Consider the following 7,500-nt stretch of genomic DNA (forward strand, 5'->3'; position numbering starts at 1 on the left):
TGGCATTGTAAACTCCAGATGACCTTGTGATTCCTTCGTCGGGCACTGGTAAAGGGTGGCGATGATGCGTTCTATAATAGAAATACCCGTCGTAGCGTTTCTTCCGAGTCAACCCGCTCACGAAACTCTCTCTCGTCGTGGAATCCCCGCGTCGGAGAGTAAAACGCGAATTCATACTATGAAAACTTACGTCTCTCGACGATGGGACGATCCACGCGAAGAGTTGTTTACGTGCACGCGTATGGTGCGATTGCGTCGATTCGCTTTTCTGTACGGGGAGAAATAGAACGTTGAGTTGACTTATCGGGTCTTCGTTGGAATTACCGTCGCTGGCATTGTAAACTCCAGATGACCTTGTGATTCCTTCGTCGGGCACTGGTAAAGGGTGGCGATGATGCGTTCTATAATAGAAATACCCGTCGTAGCGTTTCTTCGGAGTCAACCCGCTCACGAAACTCTCTCTCGTCGTGGAATCCCCGCGTCGGAGAGTAAAACGCGAATTCATACTATGAAAACTTACGTCTCTCGACGATGGGACGATCCACGCGAAGAGTTGTTTACGTGTACGCGTATGGTGCGATTGCGTCGATTCGCTTTTCTGTACGGGGAGAAATAGAACGTTGAGTTGACTTATCGGGTCTTCGTTGGAATTACCGTCGCTGGCATTGTAAACTCCAGATGACCTTGTGATTCCTTCGTCGGGCACTGGTAAAGGGTGGCGATGATGCGTTCTATAATAGAAATACCCGTCGTAGCGTTTCTTCCGAGTCAACCCGCTCACGAAACTCTCTCTCTCGTCGTGGAATCCCCGCGTCGGAGAGTAAAACGCCGAAGGCTTACTATGAAACTTACGTCTCTCGACGATGGGACGATCCACGCGAAGAGTTGTTACGTGCACGCGTATGGTGCGATTGCGTCGATTCGCTTTTCTGTACGGGGAGTAATAGAACGTTGAGTTGACTTATCGGGTCTTCGTTGGAATTACCGTCGCTGGCATTGTAAACTCCAGATGACCTTGTGATTCCTTCGTCGGGCACTGGTAAAGGGTGGCGATGATGCGTTCTATAATAGAAATACCCGTCGTAGCGTTTCTTCCGAGTCAACCCGCTCACGAAACTCTCTCTCGTCGTGGAATCCCCGCGTCGGAGAGTAAAACGCGAATTCATACTATGAAAACTTACGTCTCTCGACGATGGGACGATCCACGCGAAGAGTTGTTTACGTGCACGCGTATGGTGCGATTGCGTCGATTCGCTTTTCTGTACGGGGAGAAATAGAACGTTGAGTTGACTTATCGGGTCTTCGTTGGAATTACCGTCGCTGGCATTGTAAACTCCAGATGACCTTGTGATTCCTTCGTCGGGCACTGGTAAAGGGTGGCGATGATGCGTTCTATAATAGAAATACCCGTCGTAGCGTTTCTTCCGAGTCAACCCGCTCACGAAACTCTCTCTCGTCGTGGAATCCCCGCGTCGGAGAGTAAAACGCGAATTCATACTATGAAAACTTACGTCTCTCGACGATGGGACGATCCACGCGAAGAGTTGTTTACGTGCACGCGTATGGTGCGATTGCGTCGATTCGCTTTTCTGTACGGGGAGAAATAGAACGTTGAGTTGACTTATCGGGTCTTCGTTGGAATTACCGTCGCTGGCATTGTAAACTCCAGATGACCTTGTGATTCCTTCGTCGGGCACTGGTAAAGGGTGGCGATGATGCGTTCTATAATAGAAATACCCGTCGTAGCGTTTCTTCCGAGTCAACCCGCTCACGAAACTCTCTCTCGTCGTGGAATCCCCGCGTCGGAGGGTAAAACGCGATATATAATAGTATATGCCAGTGGTTCGCGCGCGTCGTCTCTGAGATACGCGGTCGACAGAGTTCCGAAAACACGTGATGTGCCACGATTTCCGTGCGTCTTACATCTTTCGACGATGGGACGATCCACGCGAAGAGAACGTTCGTGCTTGCGTGAGGTGCAACAGCGTCGATTCGCTTTTCTGTACGGGGAGAAATAGAACGTTGAGTTGACTTATCGGGTCTTCGTTGGAATTACCGTCGCTGGCATTGTAAACTCCAGATGACCTTGTGATTCCTTCGTCGGGCACTGGTAAAGGGTGGCGATGATTCGTTCTATAATAGTAATACCCGTCGTAGCGTTTCGACCGATGTCACCCGCCACGAATGTCTCTCTCGACGTGGAAACCCCGCGCCGAAGAGTAAACGCGAAGGCTTACCATACGAAAGAAAACGGTATTATACGCCTGTGGTATGTGCGTCTCGGCTCTGTGATACGCGATCGGCAGAGTTACAAAAAAACGTTGATGGGCCACGATTTCCGTGCGTCTTACATCTTTCGACGATGGGACGATCCACGCGAAGAGTAGTTACGTGCTCGCGCGAGGTGCGATAGCGTCGATTCGCTTTTCTGTACGGGGAGAAATAGAACGATGAGTTGACTTATCGGGTCTTCGTTGGAATTACCGTCGCTGGCATTGTAAACTCCAGATGACCTTGTGATTCCTTCGTCGGGCACTGGTAAAGGGTGGCGATGATTCGTTCTATAATAGAAATACCCGTCGTAGCGATTCGGCCGAGACACCCGCCACGAAACTCTCTCTCGTCGTGGAATCCCCATGTCGGAGAGTAAAACGCGAAGGCTAACTATATAAGAAACATATAGTATTATTTATGCCTGTGGTTCTCCGTTTGTCCTACTCTCAGATACGCGACTCGGAGAGTTACGAATAATCGTGATGGACCACGATTTCTGTACGTCTTACATCTTTCGACGATGGGACGATCCACGCGAAGAGATCATTCCTGCTTGCGTGAGGTGCGATAGCGCCGATTCGCTTTTCTGTACGGGGAGAAATAGAACGATGAGTTGACTTATCGGGTCTTCGTTGGAATTACCGTCGCTGGCATTGTAAACTCCAGATGACCTTGTGATTCCTTCGTCGGGCACTGGTAAAGGGTGGCGATGATTCGTTCTATAATAGAAATACCCGTCGTAGCGATTCGGCCGTGTCACCCGCCACGAAAATCTCTCTCGTCGTGGAATCCCCGCGTCGTAGAGTAAACGCGAAGGCTTGCTATAGAAGACTATAGTTTATACGCCTGTGGTTCACCGGTTGCCTGCTCTCCGGGGTACGCGATCGCGCAGGAGTTACGGAAGAACTTGATGGGCCACGATCTCCAAGCGGCTATATCTTTCGACGATGGGACGATTCACGCGAAGAGAACGTTCGTGCATGCGTGAGGTGCGATAGCGTTGATTCGCTTGTCTGTACGGGGAGAAATAGAACGATGAGTTGACTTATCGGGTCTTCGTTGGAATTACCGTCGCTGGCATTGTAAACTCCAGATGACCTTGTGATTCCTTCGTCGGGCACTGGTAAAGGGTGGCGATGATTCGTTCTATAATAGAAATACCCGTCGTAGCGTTTCGACCGATGTCACCCGCCACGAAATTCTCTCTCGTCGTGGAATCCCCGCGTCGGAGAGTAACCGCCGAAGGCTTGCTATAGAAGACTATAGTTTATACGCCTGTGGTTCACCGGTTGCCGGCTCTCCGGGGCACGCGATCGCGCGAAGGTTACGGAGGGACGTGAAGCGCCCGAGCAATGAAACGTCCGCAGGAGGAAACGAGCAACCGCCGAACATTGTTTCGCGACGTTTCCATAATGTATTGTCGTTTCGCTCGCATCCCGCTTCTTTCCCCTAGTTTCCTCGACGCGTAGTTTCGCAGCCTTAGTGGACGAATCATTCTCGATTCGAGGAAAGATATGCAGTGGGGCGTGCAATGAGCCCGCCAGAGACCACGATCTCCAATGCGTCTTTACATCTTTCGACGATGGGATGATCCACGCGAAGAGAACGTTCGTGCTTGCGCGAGGTGCGTTAGCGTCGATTCGCTTTTCTGTACGGGGAGAAATAGAACGATGAGTTGACTTATCGGGTCTTCGTTGGAATTACCGTCGCTGGCATTGTAAACTCCAGATGACCTTGTGATTCCTTCGTCGGGCACTGGTAAAGGGTGGCGATGATTCGTTCTATAATAGAAATACCCGTCGTAGCGATTCGGCCGAGTCACCCGCCACGAAACTGTCTCTCTTTCGTCGTGGAAACCCCGCGTCGGAGAGTAAAACGCGCGAAGGCTGTGACTGTAACATATATATACAGTATACAATGCCTGTGGTTTTTGCGCGTGTCGGCTCTTCGGTATACGCGATCGGCCAGAGTTACGGAGGGACGGTGAAGCGCACGAGAAATTGAAACGGCCGCACGATTGGAACCGAGCAACCGTCGAACATTGTTTCGCGACGTTTCCATAATGCGTTTTCGTTTCGCTCGCATACCGCTTCTTTTCCCCTAGTCTCTGAGACGCGTTTTCGAGCCGTTCTTCTACTATCGATTCTCGTAGAGAGAAGGGACCGGGTAGTCTGGAAGTGGAACCCGCATCTTGCGTGTACCGTACACGGAATTGAGAGGACCGGCCGTGAAGCTCGTTTTAAAGCCGTGCGTCTGACACCCAACTCTTGCGCGCCAATTTCGCGGCAAGAGATAATATGGGACGAATGACCGGCAAAGAGCCAGCTGTGAAGTCTGTTTTTTTAATCGAATCCGTGGACGTGTGTATGCCGTAGCGTCGCTCGTCGTGTTCGTTCATGGTCGTTCCGAGAGAAAGAACGAAAGCGGTAACGAAGGGACCGGCCGTGAAGCTCGTTTTAAAGCCGCGCGTCTGACACCCAACTCTTGCGCGCCAATTTCGCGGCAAGAGATAACATGGGACGAATGACCGGCAAAGAGCCAGCTGTGAAGTCTTTTTTCATTATTTGCTTTCAATCGATCGATCGGTACGATTCGTGCAACGTTTCGCGCGATGCGACGCGAAAACATGCGCGCAACAATAGATGCGTCTGATCGGAAGAACGCGAGGGTCGACTGCACGCGATGGATTCAGTATCGGGTAGGATACAAAATATATCCCCGTCGTTTCCACGCGTGCGAGTCTTCTGCGTCTTTCGCGGGTTTTTGAATGCACTATACGCCCGGAACGTCGAGAAATATATACATATTACTTGAACGTTTTTCGTCTCGAAAGGCTTCGGTGTCGTCTCCAAGGCGACGCCTGAATCTCCTTCGCGCGCTGGTCGGAGATTCAGGTATCAACTTTTATCTTCTCTTTGAAAGAAGAGAGATATTAGGTCGAACAAATGAGAATAAAATTATATATGTGAAATATAAAATTTATACGATTACCCTGAACGGTGGATCACTTGGCTCGTGGGTCGATGAAGAACGCAGCTAATTGCGCGTCAACGTGTGAACTGCAGGACACATGAACATCGACATTTCGAACGCACATTGCGGTCCACGGATACAATTCCTGGACCACGCCTGGCTGAGGGTCGTTTACGTACCATACACTGCTTGCGTAGCTCTGTCAAATCCCCGCCGTCGTTCACCTCTTCGGATCGAACGTTTTTTTACCGAAGGGCGCAAAGAACGTTTCTGAGTCGGGTTAAGAGAAGGATGCTACGTACGAGCGAACGATGGGTGTCTCGTCGGCGTTTGTCGCGGACACGCGAAAATTCTGTGAATTTCACGGACAGTGTACGTTCTAGTTGTTGCAAAACGATCGGAATCGTTTGTATGGACTCGCGTGAGTGTTCGCGGCGTCGTGCGTCGTTCAATTACGACCGCCCGCGGATACCGCTCCACTGCGATATGGATCTGAGCGACAACTTTTTCGGCTGTTCGTGAGATGAACGGTTTCGTGTGTTTAGAAAAATTTTTTTTCCCGCGCTCCCGACGTCACCTGAAATGATGCGTCAGAGGTGAAAGAAAATATTAAGAAGTCGAGAGAGAGAGAGACTACACACGTTTTATTCATATTTTGTATACCGTGCGTGAGACGGATGTGCACGACACGTCGTATGTCGGTATATTACCGACTGGCCCCAGGGAGATTGTTTTCTTCCTCTCTTACGAATGAGATGTACGTTTCGGAGGATCGTCGTTACCGAAACACACGGCAAAACGAGACTTCTCGCAGCAGAACCTTTATACACAATACACATCGACTCTTTTTACCCCGAGAGAGAGAGAAAAGGTGTATTTCTTTTTTTTATTTTTCGAATTCGACGCACGAACGCTTTGACGACTGGAGAAAAACACGGTGTGTGTTAAAATCGTGCGGGACGAGCATGCGTATTCGTAACGGGTCGAATAGTTCTTATTCCCCGTCGTCGCGTGTCCTCGCTGGACCACCACCGTGCGCTTCCGCCACGTTCAGTTGAATTTCGAAATATATATATATAAAAAGAATCACCATATACTCTCTTTCGGGAGGTGTATTTTTATCGGTTTCTGCTATAGAGAAGAGACGGAGATCGTGTTGTGAGGTGTAACGTTTCTGTATCCCCGTTTCGGAGGATCGTCGTTATCGGCGGAACACACGTCAAAACGAGACTTCTCGCAGAACCTTTATACACAATACACATCGACTCTTTTACCCCGAGAGAGAGAAAAGGTGTTTTTCTTTTTTTTTTATTTTTCGAATTCGACGCACGAACGCTTTGACGACTGGAGAAAAACACGGTGTGTGTTAAAATCGTGCGGGACGAGCATGCGTATTCGTAACGGGTCGAATAGTTCTTATTCCCCGTCGTCGCGTGTCCTCGCTGGACCACCACCGTGCGCTTCCGCCACGTTCAGTTGTATTTCGAAATATATATATATATAAAAAGAATCACCATATACTCTCTTTCGGGAGGTGTATTTTTATCGGTTTCTGCTATAGAGAAGAGACGGACGATCGTGTGTGACACCACGTGGTAACGTTTCCGTATCCCCGTAAAATACGTTTATCTTTTCTCGTAGAAAAGAGAGAGGAAGAGGCAGGAGCTCCTCTTTGGCGAGGCTTTCGAACGTCGCGTCCCGTCCGCCGGAATATAATGATATAAATATATAACCGCCGCCGACTTTGTGCGAAAGCGTTGAAACGAACGCGTCGGTCGCCCCATGGTGTGTGTTTGTCGTGTCTTCTTTTCCTCTTCTGCACTTCTCTTCACTGTCGATCGCGAGACCGCGCGAGATCCGCTTCGGTCGTCCAGTCCCCGAAAATTCTTCTCGGACGGGCGTTAAAGTTAACCGGAGCGCGAGATCGTCTAGCGAGAGTCTTTTTCGCGATCGAGTAAAATGTGATAGAAGAAGGAGAAGAGTGTAAAAAGAGAATATAGACACGCGACGCAGCAGAGACCACTGGTGAGGCGCATAAGACGCGTTCGCGAACGATTTTTCGCGACGATACGGAGTCGCGCGTGTCGCGGTATATTTATCATTTATATACGTTATAATATGAATATTGTTGTGTTCGAACGCACTCTCCTCTAGACTTTGTTTTTTTTGCCTTTGAGCGATTTTTATGAAATTCGATTGAATTTTCATACAATTCACGTTCACGACGACCTCAGAGTAGGCGAGATTACCCGC

The 7,500-nt window shown here is 49.5% G+C and overlaps 1 non-coding gene and 1 pseudogene across 1 annotated transcript; both read left to right on the forward strand.

Moving 5' to 3' along the window:
• Nucleotides 1-5,262: 5,262 nt before the first annotated feature.
• LOC143176004 (5.8S ribosomal RNA) lies at nucleotides 5,263-5,417 on the forward strand. Its single transcript, XR_013000622.1, has one exon. It is a non-coding gene; the product is annotated as a 5.8S ribosomal RNA (ribosomal RNA).
• Nucleotides 5,418-7,472: 2,055 nt separating this feature from the next.
• LOC143176003 (large subunit ribosomal RNA) overlaps nucleotides 7,473-7,500 on the forward strand; it is a 2,856-nt pseudogene continuing 2,828 nt past the window's right edge.

Source organism: Nomia melanderi, unplaced genomic scaffold (assembly GCF_051020985.1).
Source record: "Nomia melanderi isolate GNS246 unplaced genomic scaffold, iyNomMela1 scaffold0298, whole genome shotgun sequence".
Classification (NCBI taxonomy): Eukaryota; Metazoa; Arthropoda; class Insecta; order Hymenoptera; family Halictidae; genus Nomia; species Nomia melanderi.